We start from the raw sequence: 17,351 nt of genomic DNA on the forward strand, positions 1-17,351 counted from the left end.
GCACATGACTCAGAGAGATGAGGCATGCAGAGGATGGGAAGTAAGGAGATGGTCAATTCAATTCAAACTTTATATCATATTTGTTTAAAATGCATAAAAGTACATATATAATCCAATTCATAGAGTGTGAGCTGTAGATCGCAAGGTAAAGGTACAGTACAGATCTAAAAATAAAAGAAATAATTTAAAAAAATTGCGACGAGTGAATAAAATATTTGCAGTTTCTCATGCGCTAGAACAAGATAATATAAAACGAAAGGTGACAGTACAATAGAAGTAAAAACACAGTAAAGACCGAAATTTAATGTGCCTTGTAAACAGTTAATATTATTTATAAAGTGTTTTGTGAGGCAGTGCAAATCTAGCCAGCGTCGGAGATTTGTCTCTATAATTGTTTGTGATCAGGATCGACTCAGAAATATAGGTTCATTAAAATACAGGTGACGTTCCATTAAAAGCCTTATGGGTTTTTACTGCGGCTAGTGAAAAAGAAGCCATGGTAAAGCAAATTTACGGGGTTTCTGAATTTTGTTTAAAACTAGGGCAAGTGTTGGGGAGCTGAGGCAGAATTTCTTCAGCAAGGGAATAGTAAACTGCTTTGTCTCTTTTGCATACAAAGAACCAAAAAACAGTATATGCAAAGTCGATTGAGTTGACATATTATTACATGGACATGGAGGAAGCTGAGTGAGTAAGAATAAGTTATTTGGGTACTCCAACATAATCGGTATGTAGTTTAATCAAAATCTAATTAAGATGAACCAGTGCTGGGGGTTCTCTACATAAGAGAGGTAAGGAAGAGCGCCATGATGTAGCTGTGGTAATCCCTGATAAAACAATACAGACATTTTCCCCCTGCATCTGTCCCACCTGTACGATGCAGATTTCATAATAAATATTTTTTTAGCCTTGATTTGGGGAAGCTTTCACAGAGGTTCGTAGTGTCATAAATATGTGTTAGCCCCGATGAGGCAAACGTTTTTCTAAAGCAGGATAACCATGGAATTTTATGGGCATGGACTAGGTTTGTAATATCTTTTAAAATAATTTGATTCAAATCAACCTTATTCCTTTTCCACTATGAAAGCCACAGAGATAGCGGGGCCAATTTGATGACAAATTTGTCTTCCACCACTTGCAATGCTTCTATATCCATTGTTCCCCAAATCGCAGCTCGGTAAGTGGCAATAGATCTCGTTTTAGCCAAATAGATTTTAATAATTTCAGGCAATGTTTTACTGTTTACCCTATTTTGAACTGTCTCCATCCATGATAGTTTAGAATAGAAAACCACACCTAGATAATTAAAGCCTGGGGCCTGTTCTATTTTCTTCCCATCAAGACAGAGCTCAGTGGTTTCTTTTTAGCTCCCCTCATGGCCAATGTAAAGATCTTGGATTTTTTTTACAAGAAGGTCCAAATTGGACATGAAGGCCGTATATTCAGCGATAACATTTAGAAGTGCTAAATGGGTTCTTGCAAGCAGAACTGGGTCGTCTGCATATTGCAGAATCAGGATGGGAGTTGTCTGTGATTTATGGACTAGACCTTCATTCAATTTATTAGTATATATGGCAAATAAGAAGGTTGCCAGGGTAAACAGACATAATCTCGAATCCAAAATATAGACTGGACATAATATCGAGGAAAAAATATAGACTAGACAAAATATCGACCAGACATAATATCGACTACAAAAATATCGAGTTATATCGATATTAATAGCCAAAATATCGAATCAAAAATATAGACTAGACATAATATCGACTAGATAGAATATAGACAAAAGAAAATGGAAAATAAGGTACGTTTTTAATAATTTTTAATAATTGTGTAATATAAATCTGTAGCGGGTAGTGGGTTTATAGGGGAATAGGGTGGGAAGTAATTTAAATAGAATTAATTAATTATGTAATTATTAATAATAATTGTCAAATAATTAATAATTGGTAATTAAATAAAAAATAATTGGTCAATAATAATAATTGATTAATTGATAACTAATTAATTTATAGTAAATTAGTTTCAGTAGCGGGTAGTGGGTTTATAGGGGAATAGGGTGGGTAGTAATTTAAATATAATTAATTAATTATGTAAATTAATATTAATTGTAAAATAATTATTAATAGGTAATTAAATAAAAATTAATTGGTAATTAATAATAATTGTTTAATTGATAAATAATTAATTTATAGTAAATTAGTTTCAGTAGTGGGTTGTGGGTTTATAGGGGAATAGGGTGGGAAGTAAATCAATAATTAATTAATTAATTAAGTTAATTAATTAAATTGTTTAATTAATTAATAATTGTCCATGAAATTAAAAATAATTGGTAAATAAAAGTTATTGGTATAGGAAATTAAATTTACTTGGTACTAATTTTTCTATAAATTATAATTAATTATGAAGTATTGCCTTTTTATACTGTTGCACTCACTGGAGTGGAAATAGTAATTTTACCCCCTACGCTATCCAACGTTTTCCCTACTGTTGCACCCACTGGAGTGGGAATAGTAATTTTAACCCCTACGCTATCCAACGCTTTCCCTACTGTAGCACCCACTGGAGTGGGAATAGTAATTTTAACCCCTACGCTATCCAACGCTTTCCCTACTGTTGCACCCACTGGGGTGGGAATAGTAATCTTTACCCCTACGCTATCCAGCGCTTTCCCTACTGTTGCACCCACTGGAGTGGGAATAGTAATTTTAACCCCTCGCTATCCAACGCTTTACCTACTGTTACACCCGCTGGAGTGGGAATAGTAATTTTAACCCCTACGCTATCCAACGCTTTCCCTACTGTTGCACCCACTGGAGTGGGAATAGTAATTTTAACCCCTACGCTATCCAACGCTTTCCCTACTGTAGCACCCACTGGAGTGGGAATAGTAATTGTAACCCCTACGCTATCCAACGCTTTCCCTACTGTTGCACCCACTGGAGTGGGAATAGTAATCTTTACCCCTATGCTATCCAGCGCTTTCCCTACTGTTGCACCCACTGGAGTGGGAATAGTAATTTTAACCCCTACGCTATCCAACGCTTTCCCTACTGTAGCACCCACCGGAGTGGGAATAGTAATTTTAACCCCTACGCTATCCAACGCTTTCCCTACTGTAGCACCCTCTGGAGTGGGAATAGTAATTGTAACCCCTACGCTATCCAACGCTTTCCCTACTATTGCACCCACTGGAGTGGGAATAATAATTTTTACCCCTACGCTATCCAGCGCTTTCCCTACTGTTGCACCCACTGGAGTGGGAATAGTAAATTTTACCCCTACGCTATCCAATGCTTTCCCTACTTTTGCACCCACTGGAGTGGGAATAGTAAATTTTACCCCTACGCTATCCAACGCTTTAGCTATTGTAAAATTCACTACAGTTGTTACAATAAATGTAAACTATTTTGCTATGCTACGGTAAAATTATTATATATGTTTATGTAATAAAAAAAATTTATATCAATATATATGTATTATTTTTTTTATATATTTTTTTAATTTAAAATAAATATTTATTAATATAACGTTAATTTAATAACTAATAAACATTAGTTTTAACTTAATTTAAAGACATTTAAAAACGATATTTTTTACAGTCTATATTTTAGCAACTCGATATTTTAGAGTCGATATTTTAGTACTTACCTGTTTAAAGATAGCCAGTCGATATTTTGTCCGTCGATATTTTGTCAACGATATTATGGCAACTCAATATTTTTGAGGTCGATATAATTTCAGTGATCCGGTTGCCAGAACCCCTGTCTGACATCCCTTTAAATTTTAAAGGATTTTGTGCATTTTGTGCATTCTTCTTGCCTCCCAAAACGAACCCTGGTAGTGGCGTCTGTATATAACTCTCTGATAACATTTGTTAATGTGGCCTATACCCCCATTGCCTCCATGATATTCCACAATTTGCTGTGTACCACACAGTCAAACGCCTTAGACACGTCCATGAAGACCAAGCATATTTGGCCTTTCTTTACCATAGAATCCTTAGCCGCTAATAATGTCAGATTAAGACACTGGTCCATGGTACCCCTGAAATCATACTGAACTTCAGCAAGAATTTTCTTTTTCGTCCCACAGATTTCAAGCTTGTTTAGTAGTAATCTGCCCATGAGTTTGGCTGTGCTGTTTAGCAATCGGATGGGTCGGTAGTTGAGTGGGTTTGAAACATCGCCTTTTTATAGATTGGTATAATCTGCAAAGTTTTCAAGGAGGGTAGGGGACCGTTTATGGCTATTGAGTTGAAAATGACAGTCAGTAATGGGGACCATAATTGATTGTTAGTCAAGAAGATATCCTTTGGGATACTATCCAGTCCTAAAGCTTTCAAAGATTGTGACTGTGACAGGGTGAGCTCTATTTCCTCTAAGTCAAATGAAAGGCAGGTTTTGGCCATAATAGTTCGGCTATCAGTCACAGGGGACAAGCCCTCTGGATTATGAAAGATATCCAGGAAATGCCTTATCCACGATTCCTCCTCTATATGAACGTCCAATGAAGGACCACACTTATCTAAGAGGAAAGGTGGATTAATCACCTTCCAGAAGGTTTTACTGTCATTCTAGTACAATGCTTTCTTTAAGGTTTCCCATGCCTCAGATTTGAGCTCTTTCTGTCTTTCCTCGATAGCTAATTTATAGAAGGTACCTAATCCTACGAATATGATCTTTATCTCTAGGTAGAGATTTTAAAGCCTTCCTCAAAGTAGAGGGGTGTTTTTTTATGGGGATTGAAGAGGTTAATTGTGTTTTAATGTTTATTAAAATATTTGCAAACACTTCTAATACCAGATTTCTGTTTAACTGCGGATCTAAGCAAAGGAGAAAACCCCCCTAATGGCCGCTATAAGGTTAGGGAGAAGCTTAGGCTTGTTCACTTTATCCCACTTTAATGCTAAGCCATTTTTCTCGCTAGGATTGGTGTTGGGGTGATTTTGTGAAGTCTTCTCTTGTAATCGCTCCACGATAAATAGCATGTGAGCATTGCTTGGTCGATGAATTCGGTGAAAGTAACCTTTACCTTAGATTTCATGAGGTCGCACATGATTATGTAATCAATCACAGAGGTTCGGCCTGTACTTCTAAATGAAGGGGTAACTCCCCAGATAATGGATCAATTTTGATACGGGGCTCTAATTACCATGTCATCAGTACACTGTTTAAGGCAGTACCATGTGTGCTATGAACAAAATGGGTAATAGGTTCTCCCCAGTGGTCATCTATCCCACATAACTTTGAGTTTGTCCTCTGGCATGTTTTGATGTTGAATTCTCCAACCCCAATGATTTTTAAAGGACTTAGATGTCGGCCGACAAGGTCCTTTACTGTTTTACCTGGGTTCTCAACTGCTATATCTAGGTTTAAGAAGTTGTTATTGGAGTGGTTTATTAGCAGAAGTTCCCAGGTGTCATAACCTTTGATTACTAGCATATGTAAGTATGGGGATGTTTTTAAAATAAAATTCACTACCTTAATGGTAAGAGTGTTAGCTAGCAGTGTTAGAAGACCCCCTTAGCTCTGCCCCTTAATGAGGGAGACACTGGGGTACTAAAAGAACGATAGCCGTTTACGTATATCAGGTTAATCGCCCAGGCTTCTTGGACACATATAATTGGAAAGTAGATAGTACGGTCACCACTCTTCATTGCGTCGTTTACTATTAAACCCAGCTATATTCCAAGACAGTAGAGTGTGGGGCAGATTATGCACACACACATTTATTTCCCTGTAGTGATGTGGGATGGACCGAGAGAATGAGTATCATGGCTCTGAGACGGCCTTTCCCCCAGTTAATCCTACTAGAAGCCAAAATTCTCGAGATCTCACTGTGGTCTGGCTTGACAGCTAATTGGTGCCACTGATTGTCGATCTCAAGACAGTTGCAGGAATTTAAGTTTCTTAGGGGAGCAAATCTACTGGAAGTCGGTGGACCAACACTTTCCGGAAACCTTATCCTGCTACCTTTGTGCATTTTTTCATATTGGACAGGGCGGTTTGTAGAAGAAACCCAGAGGTACAGGAAAAACCTGGGGCTCTGTTGTCAGTGCCGACTGAGACTAGAATAATAGGTCACCTACAATCTGGGAATTATCAAAATTTAAGACAATAAATACAGTCACCCTCGTGAGATTTTGGGGTTGGGCCTACCCAGGGAATTCTCCTGGCCATAATGAGATAGTTCTGTTCTTAGTGAAATAATCTAGTGTGGATAGAGAGCCAATGGCATGATTTTCCATGAGTTGGATAGTAGATTCAATATGTGTAGGTCTTAGCATGGGAATGTTAACCAAAATTAGTACAAAGGGGCAGGCGGCAGGAGGAAGGTTGAAAGGTTATAAATGAATTGCTCTCAGGTGTTGTGGGGAAACACTCTCTGGTTGACTAATAGAGGTTTTATTAATGACCCTTGGGGATTGGGTGATGCACCCCTCACCCAATGCCTATTGGGGGCTCAACTATTCATTGAAATGCCTATGGGTGTAGCCTTTGGGCCTAAATATGCTGGAGGCCTATCTAGGAGAGGTGAAGTTTGCCCAAAGAATAGGTCAAATGTGTCATGCCCGAGTCTGACCCTGCTATACTCCCTTTGTTACCCCCTTGTTCATGAGAGACTAAAGCTGTGATCATAGGGATGTCAATATTAGGTTGCAGAGGGTGAATCTTTACGGTAGTGTTCTTGGGTACAACGTAACCGGTTTTTAAAATGTCTTGAATTTTTAGATCGATTGCGTCCAGACGTAACAAGATAGGGTGTAGAATAGGATGTAGGATAGAAGTAATCTTGTCAATTAGATCCTCCACAATGTGATTGGGCCGTGGTACCTCAAGGGTTATGTTTCCAGGTAGTATTCCGAGAAGGTAAGGACTTTTTTGGCTTCTAAGATTTGGTAGGGGCGGGGTCTTTTAATGTTCCTCTTTACCTTTTGACAGTTGTAACTGTTGGTGGGGTTGCCGTGTTTGTAATAAGCACTTGTCGGTGAACTGTAGAAGCGGGAAGAGGTGCCTTTGATATTAATTGTGGCATGTTTTGCTCTTGGGACCCCTGATTCTCTTGGTTCTCTAAATCCTCTTTTGAGGTCTGCAACAGTCTGTCAGTTACAAAACCCCCCTCACCAAGAGAGAGTCTCTTTTCTGCGCAATCTCCTGCGTCTGGCATTAGAGGCTTTAAGCAAAAAGGAATCAATGGTTGACATTGTTACCCCTTTTACGTCTGTTGTATCAGGCTTCTTTTTGCCTATGAATAGATGTAAGGGGGTCAGCTCAGCTTCCTCTGGGCTCTGATGGGCGTGGACAGCGCTGCGGGACTGCGTCGTCCTTTTAAGCGCCAGTAAAGGAAAGAAGATTCTGGGACTGGTAGCTCCTAGCTGTGTCCAACCTGGCTCCCTCTCCCCAGTGATGGATGGCAACAGATGCGGTGGCGGTAACCAAACAAATAAAAAATTACAAAGATATTGTCAACGGGTCCCTAACTGTAAGTTTCGGGCCTCTTTAGTTTCTGATGCCCATTCTTCCTCTTCTGTCCCGAAGCTCTACGGAATTTCTCTTTGACTCACCAACAGAAAATGCCTGATTGTGAATTGTGGTCCTCTTCAGATCCAGATGCCTGCTTCTCTTCTTCTGACTCTGATGCCCTGCTGATGCAAAAATCGGACCTCAGTAAGATGGAACGCACAGCCTTTTCAGCCGCCTTGAATTAGATACATATTTCTAAAGACAGTGGTCCCTAGACAATAATCTAGTACAATGCAAAATAGCATAGACTCAATCAGTACTATATTTCTGTCCAGCTGGACAGGTATTTAATATGCAATAAAAACATAACACAAAGTAGGGGAAACTAAGTGGGACAGAGCCTGCATCCTACTAATATGAACAGACAAACAACAATAAGTAAAGGGTTCAGGCAAAGAAAGCGTGTCTGTATATAAGCACAATACAAATGAAACAGACAGAATATCGTAGAGACACCATTACATATTAAAACTGGACTGGACCTTGCTGGTAACTTTGCTGGAGTGAGTCCTGGCTCTTAAATTATGTCTCTGAAAAGTTAGGGCCTCCAACCCTGCAAAGCCATTAGTGTTATTTGTTATTATTGTATAGATACTTTACACATTACCCTATGTTAAGCCTGTCTGCTCTGTGCCATATCGGTATAGAGACAAATTATCGAGTTTTAATTATAGACTAGACATAATATCGAGTAAAAAATATAGAATAGACAAAATATCGACTAGACATAATATAGACTACTAAAATATCGACTAGAAAATTTTAATATTGAATAGAATGGACATAATATCGAATCAAAAATATAGAATGGACATAATATCGAATAGACATAATATAGCAAACAAAAATATCGAATTTAAGGCAAGTTAATATGCATTTTTAATTTTTGTGTAATAAAATTCTGTAGTGGGTTGAGGGTTTATAGGGGACTAGGGTGGGAAGTAATTTAATTATAGATAATTAAATATGTAAATTTATTTATTGGTATTTATTTAGAATTAATTGTTAATTAATTATTAATTGGCAATTAAATAAAATATAATTGGTAATTAATTTTAATTGATTAATTGATAAACATGTTAATTTTAGTAATTTATTTTCTATAGCGGGTTGTGAGTTTATAGGGGAATAGGGTGGGAAGTAATTTAATTATAATTAATTAAATATGTTAATTTATTTATTGGTATTTATTTAGAATTAATTGTTAATTAATTATTAATTGATAATTAATTAAAATATAATTGGTAATTTATTCTAATTGATTAATTGATAAATATGTTAATTTTATTACATTATATTCTGGAGTGGGTTGTGTGCTTATAGGGGACTACCTTGGGAAGTAATTTAATGTAAGTAATTACATTGTCTAATTTGTGTTTATTTTTATATTGTAAAATAATGTATTGGTAATTGGTAAATAATTAGTATTAGTAGGTAATTTTTAATATTAATGAATTTTTATTTGTAATTTATTTTAATTGATTAATTAATATGTTTTATAAAATTGTAAAATATTTTAATTATTTTGTAATTGGTATTAATATTTATGTTATTTATATTTATATGTGAAGTATTTACTTTCCCTACTATTGCACTCACTGGAGTGGGAATACTAATTTTTCACCCCTACACTATCCAACACTTTCCCTACTGTTGCACTCACTGGAGTGGGAATAGTAATTTTTACCCCTACGCTATCCAGCGCTTTCCCTACTGTTTGCACCCTCTGGAGTTGGGATAGTAATTTTTACCCCTACACTATCCAACGCTTCCCCTACTGTTGCACTCTCTGGAGTAGGAATAGTAATTTTTACCCCTACGCTATCCAACGCTTTCCTTACTGTTGCACTTACTGGAGTGGGAATAGTAATTTTTACTCCTACGCGATCCAACGCTTTCCCTACTGTTGCACTCACTGGAGTGGGAATAGTAATTTTTATTCCTACGCTATCCAACGCTTTCCCTACTGATGCACTCCCTGGAGTTGGAATAGTAATTTTTACCCCTACGCTATCCATTGCTTTCCCTACTGATGCACTCCCTGGAGTTGGAATAGTAATTTTTACCCCTACGCTATCCAATGCTTTCCCTACTGTTGCACTCTCTGGAGTTAGAATAGTAATTTTTACCCCTACGCTATCCAACGCTTTCCCAACTGTTGCACTCTCTGGAGTAGGAATAGTAATTTTTACCCCAACGCTATCCAACGCTTTCCCTACAGTTGCACTCACTGGAGTGGGAATAGTAATTTTTACCCCTACGCTATCCAACGCTTTCTCTACTGTTGCGCTCTCTGGAGTAGGAATAATAATTTTTACCCCTACGCTATCCAGCGCTTTCCTTACTGTTGCTCTCTCTGGAGTGGTAATAGTAATTTTTACTCTCTCACTATCCAACGCTTGCCCTACTGTTGCACTCTCTGGAGTTGGAATAGTAATTTTTACCCCTATGCTATCCAACACTTTCCCTACTGTTGCACTCACTGGAGTGGGAATAGTAATTTATACCCCTACGCTATCCAACGCTTTCCCTACTGTTGCGCTCTCTGGAGTGGGAATAGTAATTTTTACCCCTACGCTATCCCACGCTTTTCTTACTGTTGCTCTCTCTCGAGTGTGAATAATAAATTAAACCCTCTCGCTATCCTAAGGAAAAAATATTGTATATGTTTTGTCAAAAATATGTGTATATATATATATATATATATATATATATATATATATATATATATATATATATATATATTTATATATATATATATATATATCCGGTATGTTGACGCCTAAAACTCAGCAAGATAGCCAAATAGACGAAGCGAGACCCAGAAGTTGCTGCAATTTATTTATTCTTTAGCCCAACACCAATCTGCCGTGACGCGTTTCGGCTTAACGAAGCCTTGATCACATGACACCGTCATGGGGGCTGCCATACCTTTTTTAAAGTGCAAAATGCTGTTATATAATAGACATAGTAAAGTTACTAACACAATTGGCACATAATGTGTAAAAAGACTTTCAATAGAGGTAGAGTACAATTAATTACTACATTTATATACATATATAAATATATAAATAACAACCTGTACTGATGCACAAAATCAGGTAAAAATACAGTGGCAATTTAGAATAATAATAAAACATATAAATACATAAAATATAAATATTCCCATTCATTGCCAAAGATCAACCTAAAACATCGTACCACTCATATTTAGTGTACTATATACCCAACCGTATGCCAATACCAGCAACAGGGGCAATAAGTACTTGTATTATATGACAATACCTAGAAATGTTTCTTTCATTGGTATTGGAGGTAACTATTGAGAAAGCCCAAGTGGGCTAAAGATGTTATATGTGCAAAGTTTATCATTGTGCAAAATACAATAAAGTGCATAATTAGTAATGGTTCGAAAAATCGTGATACCAGTGAAGTTAAAATAGTAAATAGATGACAATTTATCATGTTTGTATATTCGTGTAGAGGACAAGGGTTATAGTTCATTAATTAATTTTAAGATACATATATATATATATATATATATATATATATATATATATATATATATATATATATATATATATATATATATATGTTTTTTTTTAAGTTACATTCATTATTCATTAATTTTAAGTTTATTTAAGTATTTTAAGTATGATTAAATTAATTATATTTATTATTATATTACTTTTAAAGTACTGTTAAGATATTTAAAAAATTCGATATTTTGACTGTATATTTTTTGCTATCGATATTTTGGAGTCAATATTTTTTACTTACCTGTTTGTAGATAGGAAGTCGATATTCTGGCATTCTATATTTTTACCTCGATATTTTTGCAAGTCGATATTTTGACTGTCGATATTATGTCAGTGATACGCCATATCTGCCAGAGGGTAGACATAGGTTCTTACAACAACAATTTCAAAGTCTCTTTCCCCTCTGCTCTTTCCATGAAGGGCCATATGTATCAAGCCTTTTTCCCGTTTGCAAATGGGCAGATTTTCAGAATCAGCCCGTTTGCGAATTGGAAAAAGCGTTTTGGGATGTATCATACTAAAAGGCTATCGCAAAATAGAGAATTGCTAAATTTGCGATTCTCTATTTTACGAATGCAATTTAGGAATTGCAAATTGCGATTCCTTAAATGTAATTCTGGAAGCGCCAGAAATTTACTATTTGTGCTTAAGGAATTGCAAATTACCACCGACTTCAAGTTGGTGGTAATTTGCGATTTTCTTTAAAAAAGCACTTTTTTGATTTTTTAAAAGTGCCATATCTCGCACATATGTGCGCAAAATGTGCACACAAGCATTTTTCAGGGGTGCAAGAGAGTGCCCTTTTGGCACCCTTGCAACCTTGAAATTGCATTCTCAATTTGCGATTCTCTAATTGCAATTTGAGAATATCTTCCCATTCATTCCTAGGGGCCACCTAGTCCATAGGAAGGAATGGGAAGGTATTCCTTGATTGCGAATCTCAATTTGGGATTCGTAAATAAGGAATATGTAAGATTCGCAACATTTTTAGCAAATCCTACATACATTGCATTTTGCAATTCTCTAATTGCAATTCGCTAAATATCTCTAAAAATCGCCATTTGAGAATCGCAAAACTCTTTTTTGATACATATGGCCCAAAATCTCCAAACATGTATGTTCAAATAACTCCTCACTGAGCTAAAACGGCACACATGCTAAATCTTAGTGCTTTGGCTCATCATCATCCCAATAAGATTAAAGCAGATACTTTGATTCTGGTGACATGATATGTAGCATTTTTAATAGGGGAATGTTCAAAATTCAGTATAGATGTCTTTCGGAATGCATCCTGTTTTTATCGTTATGCCCCCTACCGGCTCAGTTGTGATGTTTTTACCATTCCTAAACTGTCCCAAATACCAGGATAGTAATCAATTTTTTGTGGTATATCACTGTTGCCCCACCTGAAGGCCAGTACTTGCTTATCAGGACATGGTGCTGACAACATGTTTCCCTCTGAGGGTGTTTAATGGAAATGTTTGTGAATTAGAGAGGTCCAATGGAGTAGACTTGGAATTGCAGGCATGTTGTTTTAAATCAGATCATCCATAGCATCTAGAGCCTATTATTAAAGTCCTGGATCCGTAGTCATGAAAATTCCGAATATGTATGTATGGCAGTCACCCTGGAATGATTTTTCCGTAAAAGTGAACGATAAAAACCATTCCAAGATGGCCATATTACATTCACATGTGTAGTATTCGTCGTCGATTTAAAACATTTTTTTTAGAAGAACAGTTCTAAGAATGCCTCCATGCATGTATAAGCATAGCTTTTATCTAGGTAAAAAAAAGTAGCATTTTAAAGCGAATGTGTTTGAGCAAGACTGATTGAACCTGTATTGGCTTTGGCAATGTTTGTACACTTGCTCACTGTCTTGTCGACATAATGGCTCTCACGTTGAGGTGACAGGCGCACTGGTGGATGGTGAGCTTTGAGTGAGGTCCAGGGCTCTTGGAAATATTGGTTTTCCTGTAATGTAGGAAAAAGCAAAAACAATGCAAGCCAGCATTTGAAGTTCAGATATAAAAATACAGATACTCAATATTACAGAGTATCTCCTTACTACTGAGAAGTGCTGGTACGCTCCCATCTAAAGTATTGCACCCTAGCTGAGCAGCTCTGGTAATCGTCCTTTAAAATAATAGAAGTGCTGAGACTCAATATCGAAAGTATTTGCCTATTTAAGCACTGGTGCTTATTGGTGTGTATCACTGGAATTGCAGTGACAGGACTTGCCTGCTCCCTTTCACCTCAGTTTTACCTCAGTTTAGCTTACATGTACCTTCCTTCTTGTTGTTTAACCATCTTGTGACCTCAACGACTCCCATGATTCTCTACATTAATATCTTCCATTTTTCCCCAAGTCTCCATTGCTGTTGTTCATACTTGTTCATATTTACCAGTGTCTTCCAATCCATACTCTCTCCGTATAATTTCCCCTTTCTTATTTACTGCCATATCTTCCTCACCTCACCCGCATCCACCACCATTTTCCCCTCTCTCGTTGCCTTATTACACGCGTTTCTCTTTCCAGCTTTTAGTCCTTTCCCTCTGACTCTTGTTTAAAAGCTTTGATTCCCACTCACTCTGTTCCACTCAGAGGAATGAATATATGTGGATGATGTTACAGCCATGCAGCGGCAAACCAGAAGACAAGCCAATGAAGGAGACTAAACTTTATCATAATATATATTTATTATGATATTATAGAAAAAGTACCCAAGGACAATTAAAGAAACGTCCTCCACACACCAATTGATGACTTTCTTTGTACAATGTGGTCCATGTTTATGACAGGTCGAATATCTTGAGCGATTGAATAAAGGAATGCAATTCTCTCTGAGTTATAGGTGTTACGTTGTTTTTCACGACAGAAGGATACGAACAAAGTTTTTTGTCCATTGCACTTAATACTTTCTAAATGAATTTAGGACTCCAAGAGGAAGGCAACGCTCCATTTAAATGAATACGAGGTTCAACAGATCAAACAAAAGTCTATGCTTTTGCACTTAACGCATATTTTAGAGGAAAAACCTTGAGTCTCAATTGACCTCAAACTAAGAGGAGCATTTATTTCAAGTGGCCTCCAAATAAGTGCATGCCATTGTATCACACCCATATTCTTCTTTCCCAGTTCATATGGCAACGGCTGGCATTTAAATCTAGAAGAATGGACTAAGAGCTGTGATTTCATTATACCATTCTAGGAGACAGTTTCTGCTGTGTTATAGTTTCCTGTCTCACGAAATATTATGAAACTAGCGGCTGGATCCTGAAACTAGCTAGGAAATAAATGTTTGTCTACGGGGTACATCACACGACAAAAGACACACCAGAATAAGGTTGGGGTAGTGTGCTCAGTGTCAGCTGTTGGCATATCCAACCTGGGCCAAGGAGCTGTCTGCATTAAGGCCGTCATACACCAGCGTGTCTCTCGCTTGGCTCCAGTGATTCATTTCACAGTGCTTTTAATCATTTTTAACATGCCTCAAGTGCTCTTTTTAGCTCACCACCAGTCCCCTTCCTCGCCCTCCAATCTTCCCTGACACCCAACGCCAACGCTCCCTCCACTGACCAACAACATGGCATCGGTGTGGGAGATTTTGGTGAGCTGGTGAGATGTGGATATTTTTGTGTTCAAATGCCAGTCCCTGCTCTGGTGCAATCAGCCAGACACTGACCTGTGAACAGAAAAGCCCCTCCCCCATGCCTTATTTTATTTACCCGCAAGACGGGGTTCACACTTCTTTCTGCACAGGGAGCTCGCCTACCGAATGCCAACCTTGCCTGTAGTAAATGGCTGAATATCTTCATTAATGGGATACTGTTAACCAGCGATGCATTGTGGGCTGCTTTGCTGAACGGTGAACTCGGCCATATATAACACTTCCACGCATGATAAAGATGCACTCACTGTATGTTCAGTCATAACTGAAGTCACAAAGTTGCACTGGAATGTCAGGGTCCCTCTGTTATATTCTTCTCACTGTTTAATATTGATCTAAGTATATTTAATATGATGCTGTGGAACTCTGCTGCTCCTTAGCAACCTGCCTGCTCTGAGGGTTTGTGGAATGTAGAGGGCAGAAGGAAAGCAGTTGAACTGGATAGCAGCTGGTGTTTCAGGGGTCTGTTGCTGTATTCTCAAAAAACCAACTTCATTACTTCTTATGTATCCTGCCTCTTCAAAACCCTCCTCAGTAGATAACGGGCACCGGTAAATGAGAAAATAGTTCAGATAAACACCATCAATACCCTAACATTGAGTATCACAATCAAAATAATCACAAAATAGCATGTTGTTTGTCGTTTTTAGGTCAAGTTTAGGCAGCGCTCATGCGCTGTCTGCAAGACCTCAAGTAATCTCTACACGGAGTGTAATTCCGCCTCCAGCTTGCCATTGGTTCATTCCCCCGTTGCTGTTATTTAGTGGATCTTTATAGGTTGGTGCGTCCGATACATCAGTCCGTTTTCACTGAGCAGCACCGACCAACTACAGGTTGCCTACACTGTAAAAGTGTTTGTGGTCCTTTAGGGACTACCTTTTATTATTTCCTGCTGGCCATGGTGCCCCCTAGATGGGCCGCCATGCGCAGAACTTTAGTATGCACGGGCCACAATGTGCATACTTTTTACATGTTGTGCTAACATATAAAATGCAACGCCTGCTTTCATATGTGCAACATGGGGGCCGTTGCATTTGGCGAGTAGTTTCCTTTGTGAAGCGAGCAATGCAGGTGGTTACACATTAATAACAAATAGGCTCAGCTGCTGTTTCAATGGCAGCACGCTGTACCTCACACCACGGGTGGTTGTCTATCCAGTGTCGTGACCCGCCCCAACCCATTACCCACATGCTGAGCTCACTGAACCCCTAACCATGTTGGCTGTCGGCCACCGGAGTGGTTCCTCACCCAGCTGCAGCAGCCCAGAGCACGCCTGAGTCCTCCACTACACAGCAGCTTAGCTGAGCCAAGCCCTCATCCACAATAATAGCAACTTTGTTGCTGTGGGAGAATCAGAGTCCTTGCTTTAAGGCTTCTCGTACCAAATTGCCCCTCACAAAGTAAGTGCCTAGTGGAGCAGTGCTTACAATAGATAGCAGTTGCAACGCGATAGGTCTCACATTTCAAGAGTTTCAGCCATTGCAAATGACAATGCCTTTTATTTAAGTATGTAAAAAACTTACAGGTTTTCAAAACACATACTGAAAAGGCATTATCATTTGCAATTCCAATAGCTCAAAGTCTTAGAAATGCAACACTTTTTGCATTGCAAATGCTTGTTTTTTTTTACGGCAACTGTGGAGATAACTTCAGATTTAATTTCTTCCAGAGCGAATGTTTAGTTTTTCAGCTTATGGTAAGTCACTAGAGATGAGCTTTCCCTACCATCGGTGTTTAAAGTTGCTCTGCACGGGAAGCTAGTAAACATTTTTGACTGTGGAACTAGCTAAGTGTCGCAAAATGTTACTGGGTCTGGAAGTTGCATGTTTTTTTGTTGTGTAATACATGAGTAAGTGACACTCAATCACGCTCCTTCAAACACTGGTGAATTCACTTAAAATAGTTAAGTGAAACCACAACCACGTCAATTTGACTCGGATGATGAGCTCGTTTTCTGAGAACATTGGCATTACAAAATTTTGAGGGGTGTGCAATTACAAAATAGCTTTAATAAACAGATCCGCACCGGGGGTGATCCAAGAAAAAAGGAAATAGCCTTTTTAGTTCTAAGAGTATTTGTAAGAAAAAACTGAGTAGTGAGCTAGTTTCCCATCCTCTCGGTATTGCAGATACCATCATTGTCATCTTCAGGACTATTGAGTGTGGTGATCGCATATCCTATTTAGTGTTAATTTTATTTTGTATTTTTTTTTTTTAAGTTCAAAAGCCTTTATTAAGCATTGCACATGTACCACAGCTGTGTGCCTACAACCCGGGGGCCGGCAGCGTACGATAAGAAAAATAACCTTCAGTGAAACACAGCCCTTCAGCCGACATCCCGGGGGACCGGCGGCGACTCGGCACTAGGCACCCCAGTTGGCCGCAGCACATGCTAGACAAAAAATGACAATGCATTTCCAGGTGAACTTTGTTTTTTCCTTGAACCAATGCAACAGAAACAAAAACGTCACAGTCATGTAGTCAATAAAACAGCAGGGCAAGCATCATACTTTCCTCGGACAACCAAGACACGTCGCAGAGATTGCACAACATAGGCGTTGCCGTAGGTCAACAGAATTATAGGGAAAGGGGTCAGTGTGCACAGGCCTGCCTCA

The 17,351-nt window shown here is 38.1% G+C and overlaps 1 protein-coding gene across 5 annotated transcripts in view; it reads left to right on the forward strand.

Annotated features, from left to right (window-relative positions):
• Positions 1-17,351, forward strand: part of MLIP (muscular LMNA interacting protein) — a 1,527,370-nt gene that overhangs the window by 95,046 nt on the left and 1,414,973 nt on the right. The gene's annotated exons all lie outside the window — the stretch shown is intronic.

The sequence above is a fragment of the Lissotriton vulgaris genome, chromosome 6 (genome assembly GCF_964263255.1).
Source record: "Lissotriton vulgaris chromosome 6, aLisVul1.2, whole genome shotgun sequence".
NCBI lineage: Eukaryota > Metazoa > Chordata > Amphibia > Caudata > Salamandridae > Lissotriton > Lissotriton vulgaris.